We start from the raw sequence: 24,568 nt of genomic DNA on the forward strand, positions 1-24,568 counted from the left end.
GACAGCAGCTGGGATATCAGAAACCTTTTATGTTTTCTTGAGCTACCAATCCTTTGGGATGGCATGTGTCTGTCTCACCTTCCACAAGTAGAAGAATTAAGCGGTAGAATTCAGAGATGGTATTGTGGGCTGCACCGCTGCAAACTGCAGCTGGGAAGTTTTATTTTCTTGCCTGGCATTTTTATGTAGGGGAGCAATCAAAAGATCCTGCAGTTTAAAGTGGTGCAGTCTTTTCTGCAACCTCATACCCATCTCAACCCAGCCACAGAAAACCTACCCAAAGGGACCAGGCCTGAGCAGTGCTATAAATTGGCTTTATGTTAATGTTCATGATTCATACAGTCATTATGTTTTGTCTGTTGTTTTTTTTGGTCTGAAAGTTAACATGAGCAAACTGCACTTACCGGTATCTTTTGTTTCTTCAAGGTTCTTAATCATTATGGTGCCATTTGACTTAATTTGCTTTTTATTCATTTTTTCTGTAGGTTGGTTAAAATGTTTAATTATTAGTTATGTTTACTGAAAAAAAATACTAATTACCTCCTATTTATTTATTTAACATAGGAAAGCCATTCCAGCTGGCATACTTCCAAAGAGAAACATTCCAGCAATATCCATTTGAGAAAATTGTTGTCATTGTTTTGCGCCTGAAAGGGCCAGATTACATTACATGATTCATACGTTTATTTATTTTTTTAAAAAATATGCTGAAACTGAGCATTTTTATTTTGAAGAAAAAACTGCCATGTAGCCCCAATTTAGAATGCACACCAACATGGATTGGGGCCCTGTGCCAGTTTCCTGATGAAAGTCGTACTGCCAGTCATCTCAAATATATTTAGTACATTTGGGGACAAATAGCAGGGGCAGGGGGAGGCGGGTGGCGCTGTGGGTTAAACCACAGAGCCTAGGACTTGCCGATCAGAAGGTTGGCGGTTCGAATCCCCGCGACGGGGTGAGCTCCTGTTGCTCGGTCCATGCTCCTGCCAACCTAGCGGTTCGAAAGCACGTCAAAGTGCAAGTAGATAAATAGGTACCGCTCCGGCGGGAAGGTAAACGGCGTTTCCGTGCGCTGCTCTGGTTTGCCAGAAGCGGCTTAGTCATGCTGGCCACATGACCCGGTAGCTGTACGCCGGCTCCCTCGGCCAATAAAGCGAGATGAGCGCCACAAACCCAGAGTCGGTCAAGACTGGACCTAATGGTCAGGGGTCCCTTTACCTTTACTATATTGATTACAGAATGTGAGTGGTTGCTGGCATTGGTTTGCGACTACCTGTTCCCACCTAGAGGTAGGAACAGAACTGACATCCGCAAGCCTGTGAAAGTCAATAAGGGGAAACATTTTGGGGGAGAGAATAGAACTGGGTACCAGGCCCTCACCTCTCGCCAAATGCTCCCAGGGGCTCTTGCATGGCCCGAGCCCCTGGATTCCTTTAACGGAATACGCTTGCAGCAGCAGCATTGGAGGGGCAGGCACAGCCAATCCATATCCCCTCCACCAACCAAATTCAACCAATGCCTAACCGCAACCTTACAAGTTGTGACAATTTTGCTACGCAGTAGTCAAAAAACTAAATGGCACCGGCCAATCAGCCAAATGGAAAAATTCCTACCAGGCCAAATCGAACCCCCGACCTTCTGATCGGCAAGTCCTAGGCTCCGTGGTTTAAACCACAGCGCCACCCGCGTCCCCTGTAATCAATATAGTTGTGGCCAAAAAATTATGCCAAAAATCTTACACAAAAATTCTGCGAGACTTGTGTTTTATTTGAGGGTTACTTGGGGACCTCGACATGCAATCACTGTTGCGCACATACCTTTGAAAATAATGCAGGTCTGCTGGCAGGCACGCTTTAAACAAGCTGGACTGGTTGTCTTTTCCCACCCCCACCCCTATTCAACTTTCCCCTTGGTGCTAGTTTGGAGTGTGTTTCTGCCCTTTATTAAAAGTATGTACAGTGGTGCCTCGCAAGACAAAAAGAATCCATTCCGCGAGTCTCTTCGTCTTGCGGTTTTTTCGTCTTGAGAAGCAAGCCCATTAGCGGCTTAGCGGATTAGCGCTATTAGCGGCTTAGCGGGTTTAGCGGATCAGCTGATAAGAGGCTTAGCAGCTTAGCGGATCAGCTGATAAGCGGCTTAGTGGCTTAACAGATCAGCTGTTAAATGGCTTAGCGATCAGCTGTTAAGCGGCTTAGCGGATAAGCGGCTTAGCGGCTTGGGGAAAGGGGGGGGGGGGAGGAAAAAAACCCCGCAGGAACTCGCAAGACATTTTTGTCTTGCAAAGCAAGCCCATAGGAAATTTGTTTTGCGAAGCACCTCCAAAACGGAAAACCCTTTCGTCTAGCGGGTTTTCCGTCTTGCGAGGCATTCGTCTTGTGGGGCACCACTGTATCTGTTTGGGCAAATCAGCCGGTATGTGATCAATGGCTGGTTTTGTTCCACCCACACCCCTTTCTTTGTGATCCAAGTATATCTCAAAGGCCCTCTCTAAAGACACAGGACTCTCCCTAGGACAGTATTGTTTATGGAATAGCACTTGAGATTGCAGGTGGGGAATTGCAGAATTATAAGCTCCCCCCTAAGAAGTTCCTTGCATATATCCAAAATAATAAATGACCCTGTTATACACTGTTCTGTGTGCAATGGTTCTACAATATCACCTGCTCCCCAAGTAGGGGAACTTCAAACCCATAATCTGAAGTGAGCTTGGTTTTGTTCTGTTTTATTCTTGTTTTCAAGATAATGATGATAAGCTAGTTGGCAAGATCTTCTTAGGATGACTTCTAGAGGTTTCAGAAACCAGAGGGTTTATTTCTCGTTATGAGTTATTTCTCATTAGCATTCTCCTCGCTGCAAAAGATCTTGTAGAAACATCGCCGTGATTCAGAATGTAACAGACAAAATGAGCAAATAAGCACATGAACAAGGATTCAATTAAGGATTTGCTTAATTTTTAAAAGCCCATCAGCATTGCAAGGCCCTATTGCATGGCCTAGAGGGTCTTTTGAATCATTTACAGAATTTGCAACTTGTTGTGATGCCCACAAAACTAGGACTATGATAAAATTCAAGGTCTAAGGTCAAATTCCTGCCTCACAGTTGCAATGGCAGCTTACACTGGAAAGGCCATTTGGGCACGGTTTGAAAGTCATACTTGTTAAAAGTTGTGAACTCGAATCAGTTGACTGAGCAGATTAATCAGCAAACTTTGCCTGATTAAACTGGTGATAATCAATTTGAGACTTCGTGCTTTAAGGCTGTTTTGGTTTTAGTGTGTTCATTTTGTAGGCAATGAGAATTACCGTAGTGAAGATGTTGCTCTGATAGTGGAACCCTTCTATCATTGCACTCTGACCACGGCTAGCTTATTCGAGCTGGTGAACCACCTCACTGGTGGCTACCGCTTACATTTCGGTTTTTAGAAATGCTAAAACTTATCTGAAAACAGATAATCCACTGGCAGATCTTGAACTGGTTGTCAGATCAAATGCTTCTGTGCAAAACAAAACACGAACTTTGAAAAAAACCAGCTCCTTCACTCGCGCCAAGAACTAGCTCAGATTTATGTCCCTGATCGTGCATCTATTTGAGAAAGTGAGGAGAAGGAACCACATTAAGTGCCAATCAACAGTGTATTTATTGACCTATAAAATATACAGCTACAAGTATGCAAAAGCTGACTGAAGGCGGATGCTCAAGAATATCAAAGCAAAGCAAGCCACAAAGCCTATGGAAAAATATAAGGTGCAGACAATAACTGTGTAACCATCTTGAAACAGAAGATGGGATGTTTGGGTTTTTTTTGCATTTTAAAAAGAATGTTTATTAAAGATTTTATTGGGTTACAAAAGTGGATGGTTTTGCCATTGAGAAAATGTGTGAGGGGCAGTTGGCTCTATTTCAGCCCCAGTTTTAGATGCTGGAGGACTCTTGTGTGACATTTAGGTAAAAGGTAAAGGGACCCCTGACCATTAGGTCCAGTCATGACCGACTCTGGGGTTGCGGTGCTCATCTCGCTTTATTGGCCGAGGGAGCCGGCGTACAGCTTCCGGGTCATGTGGCCAGCATGACTAAGCCACTTCTGGTGGACCAGAGCAGCACATGAAAACGCCATTTACCTTCCCGCCGGAGTGGTACCTATTTATCTACTTGCACTTTGACATGCTTTCGAACTGCTAGGTTGGCAGGAGCAGGGACCGAGCAACGGGAGCTCACCCCGTCGCGGGGATTTGAACCCCCGACTTTCTGATCGGCAAGTCCTAGGCTCTGTGGTTTAACCCGCAGCACCACCCGTGCGACACTCTTATACAATCCGCAACCATTTCGAACGGGGCTTCTGTTCCTGGCCCCCACAAGTGTTGCCAGAGTGTGTATAAGCGCCCCGCCCTGTTATGCCCCATTAGGCCCCGCCCCCATCCCTCCCTTTTAGTGATTTGTTTAGTGACGTTTTTGGGTCATTTCTGGGCTCGTCGTGCGTACGCAGCCACACATCATTTGGGCGCACGTTAATCGGTCGTTGCCTGTACATAATCACGGAGGAAAAGGTATGTGAATACTATAGGCGTGTTTAGTTTAGCATGTGCGCACGCTTTGAAATGCCATAATCGGGAACAGTTTGCAAGGCGTTGCAGAGAATGCCTGTGCCGGGAATTTTAGCACCACTGCAGGGGTCAGGCTTCTCTATGTAGCTGCAAGCAGCGCTTTCGTTTCCGGGGGGACGCAGGGGGACGCATACCCCTAAATGTTTTGTGAATCGAAGTATGGCCTCATTGAGGTGCTGTATTTCAATAAGAGCAGGAAAATGAGAGCACCCCTAAACATTTTTAGGGGGGAAGAGCACTGGCTGCAAGTGAATCAGAAGTGCAGATCTTCCACAAACTGGATTCAGAGTCCTGCTCCTTGGAATCAGTGCATCTCTTTGGAAAACCATGGACCTTGCCAGTGGCTGAAAAACCATAGATGGGCAGGGGGCAGCACTTTTGGTTTCCTGCAGGCGCTTGGTTGGCCACTTTGAGAACAGGATGCTGGAATAGATGGTCCACTGGCCTGATCCACAGGCTCTTATGTTCTTAAGTAACTGTACTGGGTCTATCCTTTCCAAAATACAGTGGTACCTCGGGTTAGATACGCTTCAGGTTACATATGCTTCAGGTTACAGACTCCACTAACTTAGCTTCAGGATGAGAACAGAAATCGTGCTCTGGCGGCGCAGCAGCAGCAGGAGGCCCCATTAGCTAAAGTGGTGCTTCAGGTTAAGAACAGTTTCAGGTTAAGAACGGACCTCCGGAACGAATTACCGTATTTTTCGCTCCACAAGACGCACTTTTTTCTTCCTAAAAAGTAAGGGGAAATGTCTGTGCATCTTATGCGGTGAATGCGTGGTCCCTGGAGCCAAATTGCCCAGTGGCAAAAAGCAGATCATGCTTTTTTTTTGAAAGAGGGAAGTGGGTGTTGAAACAAAGCCGCTGATCGTTTGCCGATCGGGGAGTGAGATAAGGGCCACTAGAGATAAAGGAGGCTGCCTGGGAGCGGGGAGGTAAAGACAGCGAACATGCAAAGGGGGGAAACAGGAAGACTAAAGCAATAAGGAGAGAAATTAGAAGAAAAGAAGGAGCAAAAACTTTTCCAGCTAAGGAAAAGACACTAAGGCAAACAAGAGGGAAGGGAGTGTGAAAGGAAACAGCTGATTGGTGGGATCAGGAGAGAGATAAGGGACACTAGCTGAGGCTGCCTGGGGGGGGGAGGTAAAAGCTCATGGATCCTCAGGATTTTTACATTGGGTCACCCCAAATTCACCATCAGATCACATGTCTGTGGTCACAGTATGAACCACAAAAATCATACATCCACTGTTTCGTTCAGAATATTTTTTTTTCTTGTTTTCCTCCTCTAAAAACTAGGTGCGTCTTATGGTCAGGTGCGCCTTATGGAACGAAAAATACGGTAGGTACTTAACCCGAGGTACCACTGTATGACGGGTTCCCTGCCCTTTTCTGTTCTGTTGTTGGGCATGCAAGAAACCTTGTACGCATGCTAAAGTCACGATCCATCCTGCAGCATGCGAAACCTTTTTGCCTTTTGTTAGGGGAGAAAAAGCAATGTGGGCGGTCGACCCACGGCCTCACCGTTGCAGTGACCTTTCTGAAATGCCAGTGACCAAAAATCAAATGGCTGCCGAGAAACAAAAAACACTTCCCTGCGCTTGAAAGAGGTGCATCCCGATTTCATCTCCCGAGTCAGAGAATGGGGTCGTTTTGTTCCAATTTAATAGGCGCGACTTACTTTTAAGCCAAGGAAAGCCAGTGCTTTGGAATAAATCCGACCTCACTCCTTTCCGATGCAGAAACTGTGAAACGGTCACAGAGCCAAGATGGTCCAGCCGCTCTGCATATAGCACTCCCTTTTCCTGCATCGTGGGCTGCATTTATAATAGGAGTCGAAGGCACAGGTTTTGCACAGTAAAGTTGCCAATTAAATTTGTTTGCTATTCTCTAGTTATGCAACTTTATCAGGAGGGCGAATTAAAAATAATCCACCATGCTTGAATGAAGCAGAAACAATATGCTGCCGGGCACAAATTTGATTAATGTTTGTCCTTTTGGGAGTACAATAATCAATCCTAGTGCCGCAACATGACCTCTTTTATTTAAATCTGACATTGGGGCCGAGGGGGATTTCCAGTCTACCAAAAATGTGGCTTACGTCTTTAACTTGGATAAAACACTGCTAGTTATATTTATAGTTTATATTTGTATGCTGCCATTCTTCCTGAGGGGGTGTGGTATATTCCAGCCACAAGAATCCCGTGGGACTGGTGTGATCAATATTTGAGCCATGGAAGTCGGCCATTTTGTCGCCAGACGGCTTTCTCTCTCTGATTAAGCTCAGTGGAACTGGTGGGTGACCATTTCAATGACACCCTCCACCCCCCCCAAAAAAAAACGCTATTCTGATTTTGCCAACCATTAATTGATTTTCATTTTTGCTAGACTTGTAGAATCATAGAATTGTAGAAATGTAGAGTTGGAAGAGACCCCATCGGTAGAAAAAGCACCCCCTAGAAAAGATTCTTAATTTTCCCATTTATTATTATGTTCATAACCCATCTTTCCTGCAAGGATTTCCAGGTGGCTTATGCGATTCTCCCTCCCTCCATCCCTCCCTCCCTTCCTCATCCCATCCCCACAACAGCTCTGTGAGGTAGGTCAAGAGGCAGTGAGTACCCAAGGCCACTCATTAAGTTCCATGGATGAGGTGGGATTTGAACCCACGTCCCCAAGACCTAGTCCAGTGGTCTAACTTGGGTTGCCAACCCTTTGAACCCAGGGGCAAACCTGAGAGACTGCAGTTGGCAATACACCATAATGGAAAAGGACAGAATTAAAGAGAAATGGTTCTCCATTATCTTCAAAAGGGATGTCCCTGAAGTCTTCTTGAATCAAGAAGCTGGCTCCTCCCCACCCCTTGATCCAGATTCTCTCTGGCCTCCCTGTTCCTCATGAACAAAGATCAACACTCACCATCCATATTGGCATCGGCAGCATCCATCCCCTGGTCCCACTGTTTTACGTAAATAGTTCTTATCTTCATTAACTCTTCTGATCTTTCATAACATTAACTTCGTCATCCCATCGGTCTTCCAATATCTCTTCCTCCTCCTCCTCTCAGACCAGGGGATGGATTTTGGGGGCACGACAGCAGGAGGCCAGCAACTCGCCCAGCCTGCACAGATTTCGAAACCTAGGGAAGAAGAGGGAAATCAGATAGTCAGGAAATGGATTCTAGTTCCTTCCTTGATGCTCTCCATCTCTGCGCTGAATTTGGGGCACCTGGCAGCTGAACTTGCTTTCAGAAACCTCAAATGGAGAGTGCAGCAAGCAGTTGAACCCACTGAGGAGGGCATCTTGTCAAAGGACCCTCCAAAGCTGGGAGATGCCCTTCTTGTGATGATGACCACAAGGGAGAAGGCATGTCATTTCCCCTCAAAGCATCTAAGGTGAACCAGAAGACAATCTTTAAAATTAATCTAACCATGACCTGGTTCCCTATGTTTCTAAATCTTAAGAGATAGCAAAAGAAACAGACTGTGGAAAGAATAAGAGATCCTACTTGCAAGTGAGATGAAGAAATCTTTCATTTTTTTTCAGCAAACACAATACACACCAACCACTACTTTTCTGCCAACTATCCTCAAATAGTTGCTCTTCCCAAAGTCCTCAGCCAAGTCACTCAGCAGGCGGACGTGTCACAATGGAGGACACGACACGGTTACTTTAGCTCCCTTGCTTAACAATGGGCATTGTTCCCCTTAATATTCATTTTTCAAATATATCTTTCAGTGGGTTAAGGGGTTTTATTCTATTTAGAAAAGAACTAGAGCTGGCTTCATCCAACATGGCTCATTTTTGGGAAGGACAGGAAATACCACACAAACACACACACTTTTCAACATGGCGGGGTCACCAAGGGAAAACACTTCTGGCCTTGACTATGGCTGCTGTTTCTCACTTAATAGTTAAAAATAACCCTTCTCAACACCCCATAGTAATCTGTCAGTATTATGATGGACAGGAGCAGGACTTCACCCTTAGACCTCCTCATCCCCCTGTTTCTTTCAGTTTCTGCTCAGTATGTTCTGCCAATAAACAGCTTCCCTTAGGCTGCAATGAAGTGAAATGTTATGACTTTGTGGGTGCCAGACTCCCCTTTGTCATGAGTTTCTGGGTGCCTGGAATTGAGCCCTTGGATTCAGCCAATGGCTTTATTTCTAAGAGATCCAAGATTTGGGAGCAGGAGGTCATGCAAGTTCAGTTCTTTGTATATGCCCAGCAAAACATGTTGAATCTTTGAGAATATTCTGGGGTTTAATATTTAATTTCCTGGATGGAATACAAGAAAAGTAGTCTGCTAGATTAGTTTCACAAAGCTGATATTGGCTGGCAAAAGCAAAGCTAATTTTAAAGCAGATAATGGTGAAAATAACAGATCTGTGCAACTGCCTCTCAGAAATTGCCTAAATGCTATCTTATTCTGTTTTAACCTGCCCCACATTCTCTCTCTCTCTCTCTCTCTCTCTCTCTCTCTCTCTCTCTCCCACACACACACACACACACACCCCACCATTACAGTCCTTGTGAAATATATCCTTATCTAGTGAGGGGAAAAATTAACTCCCTTAAGAGAGTTCCCGGATTTTCCCTTTCTCAACGTACTTCATCGTATTGTTGTGCACAATATTTCACCACATCCACCTGTAACTGTAGCAACACGTGTTAATCTACAGGGAAATGTAATTCTGCGAAGTCCTGTTTACATTTGTACAACTCCTTCATTCAGACTCTTGCAGCTCACAACTGGCCCAATGCTACCTTCAGAAAGACAGCCTTCTAGCTAAAGCAGGTTTCTATTTTAAGGACTGTCCAGCCCAAACCCAACTGAAAGATAAAGAACTAGGAGCAGAGGCACTGAATTTGAGGATCCGCAATAAGCACAGTGGTTCTTAAGCTTCTGACCCATGGCCACGCTTTCAAAGCGCTCAAATGTCCTGATTTCATCGGGACATCACGAATCAGCCTCTATTTCCCAGAATCGGCTGCCCCGATTTTGCTCCCCTGCGCTGGTTGTGCCAGAATGAGGGACCCAAAAACGGACATTGGGAGACTAGGCACTGGCTGGAGTGGCCTTCTGGCAGACCATACCAGTGGAGGGAGGGAGGGGTCAGTGGGCAGGCAAGGAAGGAGGGAGTGATGGGGTCAGTGGGGTGTGTGTGCCCCAAATTGCCATCCCAAAATGTTGGGGTGTATGCACTTTCAGAATAAACATTTGCTTGTGCCACACCAAATTTTTAATTGATAAGAAATACTTTTGGAAAACAAAAAAAAGCAACTCCTGTCAGTGCTTGATTTATAACATAGAACACAACTGCTTGATAATGTGATCATGTGGAACCATGACTCATAGCTATCCTCATATTGTCAGCCAACTTTCTTTTTTGGAGATTTCCTTAGACCTCCTAAGGCAAAGATAAAGGGACCCCTGACCATTAGGTCCAGTTGTGGCCGACTGGGGTTGCGGCGCTCATCTCGCTTTATTGGCCGAGGGAGCCGGCGTACAGCTTCCGGGTCATGTGGCCAGCATGACTAAGCCGCTTCTGGCGAACCAGAGCAGCGCACGGAAACGCCGTTTACCTTCCCGCCAGAGCGGTACCTATTTATCTACTTGTACTTTGAGGTGCTTTCGAACTGCTAGGTTGGCAGGAGCTGGGACCGAGCAATGGGAGCTCACTCCATCGCAGGGATTCGAACCGCTGACCTTATGATCGGCAAGCCCAAGGCTCTGTGGTTTAGACCACAGCGCCACCTGCGTCCCTTTTTGGACCTGCTACTGGTGTCGAATTAAACAAGTCTTCTCCAACGCTCTGTTCGAAAGGAGATTCTGGATCACAACGGGGTTGTCCTCAGTATCACTTGATGCTCTTCCTCTCATTTTGAGAAGATACCTACAAGGGTCTTTATTTCTGTAGATAATTCACATACCATTTTAGTGTGGTTTTGGAGATCTTTCCCCATTTCCATCAATGGACCATCAAGGTCCATTTTTGGCTGACCCTCCTGAAGGGAGCCCTTCCTTGCGTGGCCAGGTGTCTGTATCGGATTCTTCTTCTTCTGCGAGGGCAGGCACCACGATTCCTAATCCTACATAAGGTGCCCAAACAGCAGCATGGAATCACAGAATTGTAGAGTTGGAAAAGACCCCAAGGGTCATCTAGTCCAACCCCCTGCAATGCAGGAATTTCAGCGAAAGCATCCATCTAGTAGCATCCACAAAGGAAGGAGCCAAACTGTAGACACCGGCCCACGCTCACAACTGTTGGAAAAAAGTACCCCCAAGGATTAAATCATGACCGAAGACTATCGTGTTTGAAAATGAACTTTATTAGAATAACAGTAAAAATATATATTTATTAATTTATTTTTCTATCTGGATTTCTGGGGAAGGGGAACTGGGCAAAGGCAGGGAGAGAGCTGCTGGCCTCACTGCTGTCGCTGCCTGGAAGAGAAAAGAAGAGAAACGATTCTTAATATTTACATTTATTATTATGTTGATAACCCATCTTTCCTGCAAGGATCTCCAGGTGGCTTACGTTATTCTCCCTTCCTCCCTTCTTCACCCCATCCCTGAATTCTTCTTGAATCAGGGAGCTGCCTCCCCCCGCCCCCCCACAGTGATCCAGATTCACCCTGGCCTCCCTGTTCCTCATGAACAAAGATCAGCACTCACCATCCATGTTGGTATCGGTGGCATCCAACCCCTGATCTCATGGTCTGACAAATATTCTTCTTCTTTTCACTTTCTCCACCTTCCCATTTTTTATTACGTTCACCTCTTCATCCCATTCATCCTCCTCACAGACCAGGGGATGGATCTTAGTGACGTGACAGCAGGAGACTGTCAGCCCACAGAGCCTTCTGAGACTTTGAAACCTAGGGAAGAAGAGGGAAAATAATCAGAAAATGGGTTCTAGATTCTTTCTTGATACTCTCTCTATCTAACAGCTAAACTTGGTTTCAGAAACCTCTATTGGAGAGCAAATACCGTATTTTTTGCTCTATAAGACTCACTTTTTCCCTCCTAAAAAGTAAGGGGAAATGTGTGTGCGTCTTATGGAGCGAATGCAGCCTGCGCAGCTATCCCAGAAGCCAGAACAGCAAGAGGGATTGCTGCTTTCACTGCACAGCGATCCCTCTTGCTGTTCTGGCTTCTGAGATTCAGAATATTTTTTTTCTTGTTTTCCTCCTCCAAAAACTAGGTGCGTCTTGTGGTCTGGTGCGTCTTATAGAGCGAAAAATACGGTAGTTGCTCTTCCCAAAGTCCTCATGCCATCCCCGAACTCTTCTTGAATCAGGAAGCTTTCTCCCTTCCCGCCCCCCCTCAGTGACCCAGATTCTCTCTGGCCTTCCTGTTCCTGATGAACAAAGATCAGCACTCACCATTCATGTTGTTATCGGTGGCATCCACCCCCTGGTCGCATGGTCTGACAAAGATTCTTCTGATTTTCATCAATTCCACCTTTCATCACATAGACTTCCATTCATCCTCCTCACAGACCAGTGGGTGTATCTTCAGCTTGAGACAGCAGGAGACCAGCAGCCCATGGAGCCTTCTCAGACTTTGTAATCTAGGGAAGAAAAGGGAAACTGATAAAGAAATGGGTTCTAGATACTTTCTTGATACTCTATATCTCTGTGCTAAATTTGGGGAACTGGGCAGCTAAGCCTACTTTCAGAAACCTCTATTGGAGAACACAGCAAGCTGTTTAACCCACTGAGGAGGGCATCTTGTCAAAGGACCCTCCAAAACTGGGAGATGCCCTTCTTGTGATGATGCCCACAAGGGGGAAGGCAAGCCATTTCCCTCAAAGCAGCTAAGGGGGCCCTAAGGACAATCTTTAAAAATTATTCTAATCATGACCTGGTTCCCTATGTTTCTAAATCTTAAAGGTAAAGGGACCCCTGACCATTAGGCCCAGTCGTGGCTGACTCGGGGTTGCGGCGCTCATCTTGCTTTATTGGCCAAGGGAGCCGGTGTACAGCTTCCGGGTCATGTGGCCAGCATGAGTAAGCCACTTCTGGTGAACCAGAGCAGTGAGCGGAAACACTGTTTACCTTCCCGCCGGAGCGGTACCTATTTATCTACTTGCTCTTGGACGTGCTTTCGAACTGCTAGGTTGGCAGGAGCAGGGACCAAGCAACGGGAGCTCACCCCATCACGGGGATTCGAACCACTGACCTTCTGATCGGCAAGTCCTAGGCTCTGTGGTTTAACCCATAGTGCCACCCATGTCCCTTCTAAATCTTAAGGGATAGCAAAAGAAACAGACTGCGGAAAGAAGAAGAGATATACCGTATTTTTCGCCCCATAGGACGCACTTTTCCCCCTCCAAAAATGAAGGGGAAATGTGTGTGCGTCTTATGGCAGCAGCCTGTTCTGGGGGCTGGGGTCGGGGGAAGCTCGGGTTTCCCCCGCGCCAGCCCCGCGCCTGGGGGGGAAATACAAATTTTTTTCTTTATATCCCCCCCCCCCAAATATAGGTGCGTCCTATGGGGCGGTGCGTCCTATGGGGCATAAAATACGGTACTTACAGGCAAGATAAAGAGATTTTCATTTTTTGGAAAACACAATTCACACAAATGACCTCTTTTCTTTGAACTATCCATAAATAGGGGGACGTGTCAGAAAGATTCACAGTCACCATCCATATCAGCAGTGGTGGCCTCCATCCCCTGGTCGCTTGGTTGAACATATAGTGATTCCATCTTCACTAATGTTTCCTTCTTATCCTTCATGACCATCACTCCATCCTCCGATTTCTCCCTCACAGACCCCATGGGTCTCTAACACCGACTCCCACTCCAACTGCCTCCCTTGGAACTCGGGCCAGTCAGGAGCTGTTGTCAGTTAACAGTTTTCTGGCGGGGAGAAAACACTTTGGTGACTCAACCTGCTCACTAAACAAACTTTTCCGTCGCATATCCCACCCCTGAAAATCATTGTGTAGGCGAGGTTGCATATACCAGCCTTGATGTAGCAATGGGCAGAAATTGTAAAAAGTATTTTGGGGTTCTTGCTTCAAGACGCAAATATATGTGCATCGTATACATAATACCTTTTATACTTTATAATACTATTAAGCTATAAACACTATAAAGTTCTAAACATAACTATATAGCATAACACTTAACTCTATATATTTTTTTACATCCATAGATAGGCATTGCGCTTTTAAAAAATATAGGATCCAAATACATTTTAACCATTTTTAAGTTTGCATTTTAACTAATTGCATTTCAAACAATTACATCTCGTCAAACAAGCATTTACACAGCATGATTGCCCCTGTACTTATCTAAATGTTTCGTGACACGGCATCTGCAATCACATTATCCTTCCCTCTGATGTGGGAAACGTCAAAATTGTAGTCTGGCAATTGCAAACTCCACCTTATTAGTTGGCTATTGTCACCTTTCACTTAGTTTAATCATTTCAGAGGGGAACGGTCGGTACAAAGGGTAAATGTCCTCCCCCCACAAGTATGGCTTTAACTTGCCAGTAGCCCACACAATGGCTAAACATTCTCGTTCAATGACCGAAAGGTGTTGTTTCCTCCCCAAGAGTTTCCTACTTAAGTATAGGATGGGGTGCAGTTGTCTCTTATCCCCTTTCTGGCAAAGAGTGGCCCCAACTCCTATATTGGAGGCATCTGTGAAAAGGGCAAAGGGCTGTAGGAAAGAGGGAGCTCTCAAAATAGGCTCCGTTGTTAAGGCTGATTTTAAATGCTCACGTTCTGCTCGCCACTGGGCCGTCCACATTACCTTATCTGGGTGGTCTTTCTTTACACAGTCGTGTAAAGGAGCAGCATGGGGACTAAAATCAGGAATAAATTGGCGATAATATCCTACCACCCCCAGAAAAGCTCCCATTTGTTTTGCTTTTTTGTAGAGGGCCTAGGCCACTCTCTCTCTCTCTCTCTCTCTCTCTCTCTCTCTCTCTCTCTGTTTTTATTAAAGATTTCTTGGTTTACAAACGTATGTGCAATGTTTCTTTTTTCAAGTTACATTTTCTACAGGTCAGCTTCATTTGTTGGGGACTGTAGTGTGACATTGGGGGGGGGGGGGAAGTGGGAAAGAGGTGGAAGGGGCCGTGTTGGGTGGGGTTGGGGTTGGGTGGCAATGTATCTGTTCTACTTAATGTACGTGTGGGGTTTTGTGTCAGCGTTGTTTGTGCGGGTTCTCTTTGCTATTTGCTTGTGTGCCTTCTCGGTAGTGGCGCCCTCCCTGTGGAACGCCCTCCCACCAGATGTCAAAGAGAACAACAACTACCAGACTTTTAGAAGACATCTGAAGGCAGCCCTGTTTAGGGAAGCTTCTAATGTTTGATGTATTACAGTATTTTAATATTTTTTTGGAAGCTGCCCAGAGTGGCTGGGGAAGCCCAGCCAGATGGGCGGGGTATAAATAATAAAATTATTATTATTATTATTATTATTATTATTAGTGGTGAGAGAAGTTGGGGTTGGCCTAGGGTATGGTTGCTTGTTTGTGATTGGCTGTGGTGAACTTTGTTTTCATGTGTGAGTGGGGTGGGTGGGTGGGTGTTTTTGAATCAGGTTAGCCAGATTGATTCATATGCTTTTGGCAGATTCTTGTCGTTGTCTTCTTGGGCTGTGTATGTGATAAAGGGGATCCATACCGGGGTGAAGGCATCATCTTCTATTTGTCCCCGTGTCAGTTTCAATTTATGGATTAATTTTTCTAGTAAGGCTGGTTCCCATACTATTTGGTACCATTGGTCCATGTTCACTCCTGACAGGGCTAGGCCACTCTTGAATGACCTTTATTATGCTCCAATCAGGTTGTATCTTACCACCCCCTAGCATGTGACCTAAATACTTTACCTGCTTCAAAGCAAACTGACATTTAGAAGCTTTGACAGTTGACTTTGTCCGTTGGAACACGATGGCTAGATGCTGTAGATGTTCCTTCCAGGACTGGCTGAAGATGGCTACATCATCAGTATCAGCGAGGGCAAAATCTTTTAACCTCACCAGCATCTTATCAGTTAAACGCTGAAAGGTGGCTGGAGCATTCCTTAACCCAAAAGCTAAAACAATGAGCTCAAATAACCCATCTCAAGTTCTAAAAGCAGTCTTGGGTTGATCTTTAGGCTCCATCATCACCTGCCAATATCCTTTGGTTAAGTCTATAGTAGAAATGAAATGGGCAGCCCCAATTGTCTCTACCAACTCATCTACCCTCGGTATTGGATAGATGTCAGGCACAGTATTGGATAGATGTCACTTGGTTTAAACGCCTGTAGCCCACACAAAATTCGTGACAACAGCCACGAAATTAAAAGATGCCTGCTTCTTGGAAGAAAAGCAATGACAAACCTAGACAGCATCTTAAAAAGCAGAGACATCACCTTGCCAACAAAGGTCCGTATAGTTAAAGCTATGGTTTTCCCAGTAGTGATGTATGGAAGTGAGAGCTGGACAATAAAGAAGGCTGATCGCCAAAGAATCGATGCTTTTGAATTATGGGGCTGGAGGAGACTCTTGAGAGTCCCGTGGACTGCAAGAAGATCAAACCTATCCATTCTGAAGGAAATCAGCCCTGGGTGCTCACTGGAAGGACAGATCCTGAAGCTGAGGCTCCAGTACTTTGGTCACCTCATGAGAAGAGAAGACTCCCTGGAAAAGACCCTGATGTTGGGAAAGATGGAGGGCATAAGGAGAAGGGGACGACAGAGGACGAGATGGTTGGGTAGTGTTCTCGAAGCTACCAGCATGAGTTTGACCAGGCTGCGGGAGGCAGTGGAAGACAGGAGTACCTGGCGTGCTCTGGTCCATGGGATCATGAAGAGTCGGACACGACTAAACGACTAAACAACAACAGCCCACACAAAAGCGAACAGTCTGGTCTGGTTTGGGAACCAGAATAACCGGGGAAGCCCATGGGCTGTCTGATGAGACTATTAAACCCAGGTCCAACATCTCCCAAATCTCAGTGGAGATGATGTCAGTTTGAGGCCCCGTTACCCGATATGGAGGCAACGCTATGGGTCTAGCCTCTTCGGTCTCAATTTTGAGCAGAGCCGAATTAGTCTTCTCAGGAAAATGTGAGAAGATTTTCTGGTATTCTGTAAGAACAGCTTTAACTTGCCATTCCTGTTCTTCTGTTAAATCAGGGGACAGGATCACCACTTGCAGGGTGCTTCCTTAACCTCCCCCAGCCTGTCGAATTGACACATGGCTTTATTTCCCACACAATTCTTTGATTTTTGACATCACCCCCGGAGGCGCACTCCACTTCTTCAAGAGACAGACAAATGCCAACATCAAAAGCTATTTGAAACAATTTTATTTCATTCACACACAAAAAATCTGACATGAGATTATTATGAATAAGGTATTCAGACAACAGGTGATACGTTTATTGATCCAATTTTGAAGTTATTATTCGTCCACTTTAATGTTTTATTATATGTAGTATCTATAGTTTAGAGTAATCAATAAGGGGGTGGGAAGCAACTTTGATTGTGGAACTAGTGGGTGGGTGCCGTGAATATGGTGGAATCTTGTGCTTGTGATGGAGATTTATGTTGAGAGGCTGACCTTGTTTTTCTGACAGAGGAACAGAGGGAGGTGATGGCCCTGCTACTAACCCATCACAAAAACTATCTACAAGACAAAAGGGTAACCGAGAGGCAAGTTGCCAGGGCAATGTGGGTGTGATGTCACACTGGGGAAGAAAGTTGTCCTTGAACACAGGTTTTTTGGGCAAGGTGTTATGGGAACAAGGAGGCGGAAATTAGAAGACCTCCGTATGGGGGCTGAAGGGCAGAAGTACCTTGGCAGGCTGGCCAAAGGAAGGCTGGGACAAAGGCATGGAGATGTCTTGGTGCCCAGTGCTGCTTTGCTGTAGGGAGATGTAATGCCCCCCACCATCCAAGAGCCAAGCTGTATATATGTGTGAAAAAACCATACATCCAAAAGACACTGCAGTCTCTGTTGTGCCTCATTCCAAGGAAGCACAAAGCCTGGTTAAGTGCCAGGCTCCTAGAACCTCGCACCCCTCAACAGACATTGGAGTGAGCTATCACAATATTGTCCTAGAATGTTCCTATGGGTTTCCTTTAGAATGCACCAACTGGATGGAATTTCTCCCCCGCCCTCCTCAGTCTGTGTCCTGTCTTCTTCACACATGCACATCTAGGAGCAACAACAAGGGAAAGGAGCCAAACTGTAGACTCCTGCAGTGAGACCCCAGATTCCCACCCATGTCCACCCACAACTGTTGGGCAAAGCACCCCCAAGGGTAAAAGGATGATCAAGGACTAGCATGTTTGTAATACAACCTTTATTAGAATAAAAGAAAATTTGTTTGTCTATTTAGGTTTGTGGGGAAGGGGGAACTGGGCCTTCGGGGGAGGGGAGCTATCTTGTTATCTTGATTTCTTATGTTTCCGGTAAGATTTGCCATTTCTGCATATTCCATAAGTTTTTGTATCCATTCTTCTTTCGCTGGGACTTCTTCTTCTTTCCATTTTTGGGCCAGTAATATTCTTGTCGCTGTAGATGCACCCATACGGTTGGGGGAAAGAACCGTCAGGGATAAAAAAATGACCAAAGACTAGCATATTTGCAATACAAATCTTTATTAGAATAAAAAAATTAATTGGGGAAGGGGGAAACTGGTCCTTGGTTGAGAGAGCTGCTGGCCTCACTGTTGCCGCTGCCTGGAAGAGAAAAGAACAGAAAAGATTCTTAATATTTCCATTGAGGATCTCCAAGTGGCCCACATTATTCTCCCTTCCTCATCCAATCCCTAAACTCTTCTTAAATCAGGGAGCTGCCTCCCCCCCCCCCCCCAGCCAGCCAGATTCTCTCTGGCCTCCCTGTTCTTCGTGAACAAAGATCAACACTCACCACTGGTGGAATCACTGGTGGCATCCATCCCCTGGTCCTTCGGCCTCACATAAATCGTATGAACTCTGATCTTCTTTCCATTAATCTCCATGGTGTCTTCATCCAGGGGATGGATTTTTATGGAGTGGCAACAGGAGGCCAGCTGCTCTCTCAACCTTCACAGACCGGAACATCTAGGGAAGAAAAGGAAGAAGGTCACGAAATGGATTATTTCCTCGCTACTCTCTATCCCTGCACTGCAAGCTATTTCCCTCAAAGCATCTAAGGGGCCCTGAGGACAATCTTTAAAAATTAATCTAACCATGACCTGGTTCCCTATGTGTCTAAACCTTACGGGACAGCAAAAGAAACAGACTGTGGAAAGAATAAGAGATCCTACTTACAGACGATTTGATGAAACTTTCATGATGTCCACAAACAAAAACACTCTCACCAAATTCACTGATTAAATTCAAATAGTTGCTCTGCCCAAAGTTCTCAGCCAAGTCACTCAGCAGGGGGACGTGTCACAATGGAGGACATGACATCATCACTTTAGCTACCTTGCTTAACAATGGGCATCACTCCTCTTAATATTATTTTTTCAAATGTATCTTTCACTGGGTTAAGTGGTTTTATTCAATTTATTTAGAAAAGATCTAGAGCTGTCTTCATCCAGCACAATGCATTTCTGGACAGAACAGGAAATACCACACAAACACACACACTTTTCAACATGGCGGGGTCACCAAGGGAAAACACTTCTGGCCTTGACTATGGCTGCTGTTTCTCACTTAATAGTTAAAAATAGCCCCTCTCAACACCCTGTAGTAATCTGTCCAGTATTATGATGGACATGAGCAGGACTTCACCCTTAGACCTCCTCATCCCCCTGTTTCTTTCCATTTCTGCCCAGTGTCTTCCATCAAGAAACCAACAGCTTTCCTAAGGTTGCAAGGAAGTGAAATGTTATGAGTTTGTGGGCGCCAGGCACTGAACTCCTGGACACTGAATATCTGGGGAGTTGATCTAAGCCTTGTTTAAATGTACCAGCCAAAATTATTTTTAGCTATTAAAAACTGGTTGAAAGCATTTTATTTCATTCACAAAAGAAAATCTGACGTGATTATGATAAAGGTTTATAAAATAAAGGTGACACGTTTATTGCTCCTTTTTGTAAGTTGTTATTTGTCTACTTTAATGTATTCTTTATATATGGTAATCAGTAATGGGTTGGGGTGGGAAGCAGTTTTGAATATGAAACTGGTGGATGGCTGTCATTAATCCAGATCGTATTCATAGAATCTTAGAGTCTAGTCTAACCCTCTGCAATGGAGGAATCTCAGAGAAAGCATTCATGGCAGATGACCATCCTAGCTCTGCTTAAAGACCTCCAAAGCAGGAGAAAACAAGCTTATTCCCTCTTCCATGTGACAGCCCTTAAGATATTTGAAGATGGCTATCAGATCTCCTCTCGGTCTCCTCTTTTCCAGGCTAAATGTACCCAGCTCCTTCAAGCGTTCCTCATAAGGCTTAGTTTCCAGTCCCTTGATCATCTTGGTTGCCCTCCTCTGCACACGTTCCAGCTTGTCAACACCCTTCTTAAATGGTGGTGCCCAGAACTGGACACAGGACTCCAGGTGTGGTCTGACCAAGGCAGGAGAGAGCTGGACTATGACTTCCCTCGATCAGGACCCTGGACTTCTGTTGGTGCAGCCTAGAACAGCGTTAGCATTTTTCTGCTGCTGCACATTCCTTGTGGCCGAGAGTCAGAGTAACACCGGGACCCTTCAGTTCATGGTGTCAACATGACTGAGGTGTTGCAAGTCATTAACTCCTAACCTCATGGTCATGTCTCTGAAAACACAAACAATCCCAGCTTTTAAGAGCTGGCTATCATGGCTTCTTTAATCTTTGTGTATTGCTCCACCTTGTGGCTGAATCATATAAAGCACTGAATTTTACATATTTTAAAAAGGTAAAGGGACCCCTGACCGTTAGGTCCAGTCGCAGACGACTCTGGGGTTGTGGCGCTCATCTCACTTTATTGGCCGAGGGAGCCGGCGTACAGCTTCTGGGTCATGTGGCCAGCATAACTAAGCCGCTTCTGGTGAACCAGAGTAGCGCACGGAAACGCCGTTTACCTTCCCACTGGAGAGGTACCTATTTATCTACTTGCACTTTGATGTGCTTTCAGACTGCTAGGTTGGCAGGAGCAGGGACCGAGCAACAGGAGCTCACCCCGTCATGGGGATTTGAACCGCCGACCATTGCCCTCTAATTGCAAGAATGTTTCATTGATCAATAGGAGTATAGCATCTAGATCAAGGGAAGTAATAGTGCCACTGTATTCTGCTCTGGTCAGACCTCACCTGGAGTACTGTGGCCAGTTCTGGGCACCACAGTTCAAGAAGGACACTGACAAACTGGAACGTGTCCAGAGGAGGGCAACCAAAATGGTCAAAGGCCTGGAAACGATGCCTTATGAGGAACGGCTAAGAGAGCTGGGCATGTTTAGCCTGGAGAAGAGGAGGTTAAGGGGTGATATGATAGCCATGTTCAAATATATAAAAGGATGTCACATAGAGGAGGGAGAAAGGTTGTTTTCTGCTGCTCCAGAGAAGCGGACACGGAGCAATGGATCCAAACTACAAGAAAGAAGATTCCACCTAAACATTAGGAATAACTTCCTGACAGTAAGAGCTGTTGGACAGTGGAATTTGCTGCCAAGGAGTGTGGTGGAGTCTCCTTCTTTGGAGGTCTTTAAGCAGAGGCTTGACAACCATATGTCAGGAGTGCTCTGATGGTGTTTCCTGCTTGGCAGGGGGTTGGACTCGATGGCCCTTGTGGTCTCTTCCAACTCTATGATTCTATGATTCTATGACTTGGATTATAATCTTTATAAATTGGAGCTGTGGAGTAGTTCCTGGAGAGTAGTTGCTCTGGCATACAACACTTCCAGGTTGGATGTCATTATTTGTTCCCTATATATTAATGGAAGGAGGTAATCAGGTTATACTCAGAAGCATTTGAGTACCTAATTCTTTTGTTGTGCAGACTAAACAAGCCTGACTAGCTAGTTGACTTCTCTGGAAAAGAATATTTATTTTTTTCTTCTGCCGTTTTAGTCATTTTCACTGGGAAATCAGTTTCAGTGAGTTTAACAGGCCTTACTTCCTAGTAATTCATTATTTAGAATTGCAGTGAATGCCTGCCAAACTTATATACACTTACTCAGAAGTAAGGCTCTCTGTATTCAAAGTATGGGTTACCTCAATAATCCTGCATCAAAGTAAATTTGTACAGGATTACAGTTTTCGGACGCTTCCAAAATGTCACTATTTTCAGGTGGGATTTGGGAAATTCGGGTCTCAGAAAGCTGATTTGGAGGTTTTGTACTACAAACCCACTTCCCAAAAAATCTGACTTGTTTTGGATAAAGTTACAGAAAAATGCGCCGCAAAGCATTGGTGCAACAATGGTTAATCTTTTTGCTAACAAATCAGAGTGACTGTGTGTTTAATAGCCAACATAATCTAATCTCTCTGCAAGCAAATCTAACTGAATGTTCAATAAACAAGTAATCTGTAAGTTTTAACTTTTTTTTAAAGGGAGGGTGTATATACAGTACTGCTTTAAGGCTTAGTCATTTTTATTCCACCTGTCAGTCACAAACAATAGGCCTCCGATTTAGCTAATAACCATTTACACAAATTTCAGTTTGGTTCAACTGTCACTTAAACTGTTTGAAACAGTCAAACATTAAAAAGGTAAAGGGACCCCTGACCATTAGGTCCAGTCGCGAACGACTCTGGGGTTGCGGCGCTCATCTCGCTTTACTGGCCAAGGGAGCTGATGTTTGTCCGCAGACAGTTTTTCTGGGTCATGTGGCCAGCATGACTAAGCCGCTTCTGGCGAACCAGAGCAGCGCATGGAAACGCCGTTTATCTTCCCGCCAGAGCGATACCTATTTATCTACTTGCACTGGTGTGCTTTTGAACTGCTAGGGTGGCAGGAGCAGAGACTGAGCAACAGGAGCTCACCCCGTTGCGGGGATTCGAACCGCCAACCTTCTGATCTGCAAACCCGTGTCCCATGGTCAAACATTAGGGCATCACTAAGATCAGCACACTAATTGCACTAACCCTGATCGATCAAACATCTTCTAAAATGAGCAGGCCTTCACTGTTTCCTAAAAGGTGGCAGAGCTTCTTGTGGGCATATATCTCACAAGGAAGTTGCTGTGACTGGAGAAAAGCGCTGTAATCAACAAAAATCTGCCCTTATTCCCTTATGGGGAACACAAGAGCCCTTATAGAGTCCTTTGTAGGTTCTCCATCAGTCGGAGAAAATAACAGAGGCCAACCAGAGAATATTGAGAAGCAAAGCAGCTAGTAAGCCTGATCTTTATCGAACTGTTGCAACAGGGTGCCCCCTTCACACACAGGAAAAGGACCCCAAACAAAGGCGTGCCCGCCCTTATATAAACATTTTAAATTGCCCGCCCTGGAGTCCAAGACCACCCCCAGAAACATCATACATACATCACAAAGGCATGTAGCTCAAGACCACCCCCCAGATACATCATACCTGCATCACAGAAAGGGCAGTCTACAACAGAAATCTGAGTGCATTGTTTGCCTCCTATCTGGCAGACCTGTTAATGGTGACTTGTTTGGATTGCCTGGGGAGCCTGGCCAGTCTTTTGTAATGAAAAATACTTAGTTCCTGAGCCAGGTCACAGGCTCACCCTATTCATACACAGACATACCCTTAAGACAGGATTTGTGAATGAAAAGACAATGGGGAGGCTTTTCCATTTTCCTTCAACCTTGCAGAGAAATCATTTGGTCAGTTTGGGAGTCAAAATGGTTTCAGGGCTGTTTTCCTGTGCTGCTTCAGACATGTGGTTTATATATTTATGTACGTGTTTGCTTGGTACATTTATGAACATTTATTATACATATAAGACCTTAAATTTTTAATTTCAGCACCCAACTTCATTAGCTGTCACCCACAGAACTTCTCTGGGAAGAGGAGCTTTGAAGTAGGGCTCTTAAGAGCATGAGGGTGACACTTACAGGAAGTGTCATACAGAAAAAGGTGCCCGCCTTTCATCCACAAGCTCCTCTGCAACAAACTACGCATTTAGTCTTTTGTAAAGCTAATGGAAAAAACCCATAAATGATAGTGACATAGAAGCAGTGCTTTTTCCCCCCTTAAAAGAAGTGTTTAGGGGTACTCTCATTTTGACTCAAGAAAATCACCATTTTATAGTTCAAACAGGGAAAAATAAAAAGAGTAAATGGAAAAAAGTGCAAAGATTCACAAAATGTTTAGGGTTATGCGTACCCCTGCGTACACCCCCCCCCCCAAAAAAGCACTGCCTAGAAGGAACTGGTTCTTCACTTGCAGTTCTGAAATTGCTTAGCATTTCCCTGCACTAATAATTGATCCAATATTATACCGTAAACATTCCCTCTAATTGGTTCAGCTGTGATACAGCACGGAAGGAACAAGATTGACTAATCTGGAGCCTGGAGGAGAATTTTTTTTTTTTTTAATGCTATGTGTTAGTTGAATATTGTCTCAACTACAGTGGTACCTCGGGTTACAGACGCTTCAGGTTACATACGCTTCAGGTTACAGACTCCGCTAACCCAGAAATAGTGCTTCAGCTTAAGAACTTTGCTTCAGGATGAGAACAGAAATCGCGCGGCGGTGGCAGCAGCAGCAGCAGCAGCAGCAGCAGCGGGAGGCCCCATTAGCTAAAGTGGTACCTCAGGTTAAGAACAGTTTCAGGTTAAGAACAGACCTCCGGAACGAATTAAGTACTTAACCCGAGATAGAACAGTATATGCAGACTTGTAACTCCACAAATGTTACTAGGTCACTAACACAACCCTGTCTGTCTGTGTCATACTTTGATTTCTCATTTGTGGCCCCTTGAAAGCCTGAAATGCAAGAAACAAGAACTATTCTCTTTCAGTTTACAAGAGCTTTCTTGTATAATTCCCCATGGTCACACATGCCAATAGAAAACTCACGTTGTGATCAGTTTGTTATTTTATTTAAGTGCCACAGGTTTCTTCTTGGGGAGTT

General features: G+C 45.0%; 2 long non-coding RNA genes across 4 annotated transcripts; both read right to left on the reverse strand.

The window, feature by feature from the left end:
- Positions 1 to 10,916: 10,916 nt before the first annotated feature.
- LOC308480648 lies at positions 10,917 to 14,518 on the reverse strand. 3 transcript variants are annotated; one of them, XR_013988185.1, is made up of 4 exons: positions 13,143 to 14,518; positions 11,991 to 12,178; positions 11,281 to 11,483; positions 10,917 to 11,049 (listed from the first exon to the last, which is right to left on the reverse strand). It is a non-coding gene; the product is annotated as an uncharacterized lncRNA (long non-coding RNA). The 3 variants fall into 3 exon arrangements; XR_013988184.1 differs by having other exon boundaries at positions 10,917 to 11,483; positions 13,196 to 14,518; XR_013988186.1 differs by having other exon boundaries at positions 10,917 to 11,483.
- Positions 14,519 to 18,197: 3,679 nt separating this feature from the next.
- LOC308480644 lies at positions 18,198 to 20,275 on the reverse strand. Its single transcript, XR_013988176.1, has 3 exons — positions 19,971 to 20,275; positions 18,488 to 18,660; positions 18,198 to 18,297 (listed from the first exon to the last, which is right to left on the reverse strand). It is a non-coding gene; the product is annotated as an uncharacterized lncRNA (long non-coding RNA).
- Between the last annotated feature and the right edge of the window lie 4,293 nt (positions 20,276 to 24,568).

The sequence above is a fragment of the Podarcis pityusensis genome, assembly GCF_964106645.2.
Source record: "Podarcis pityusensis genome assembly, chromosome: 6".
Classification (NCBI taxonomy): domain Eukaryota; kingdom Metazoa; phylum Chordata; class Lepidosauria; order Squamata; family Lacertidae; genus Podarcis; species Podarcis pityusensis.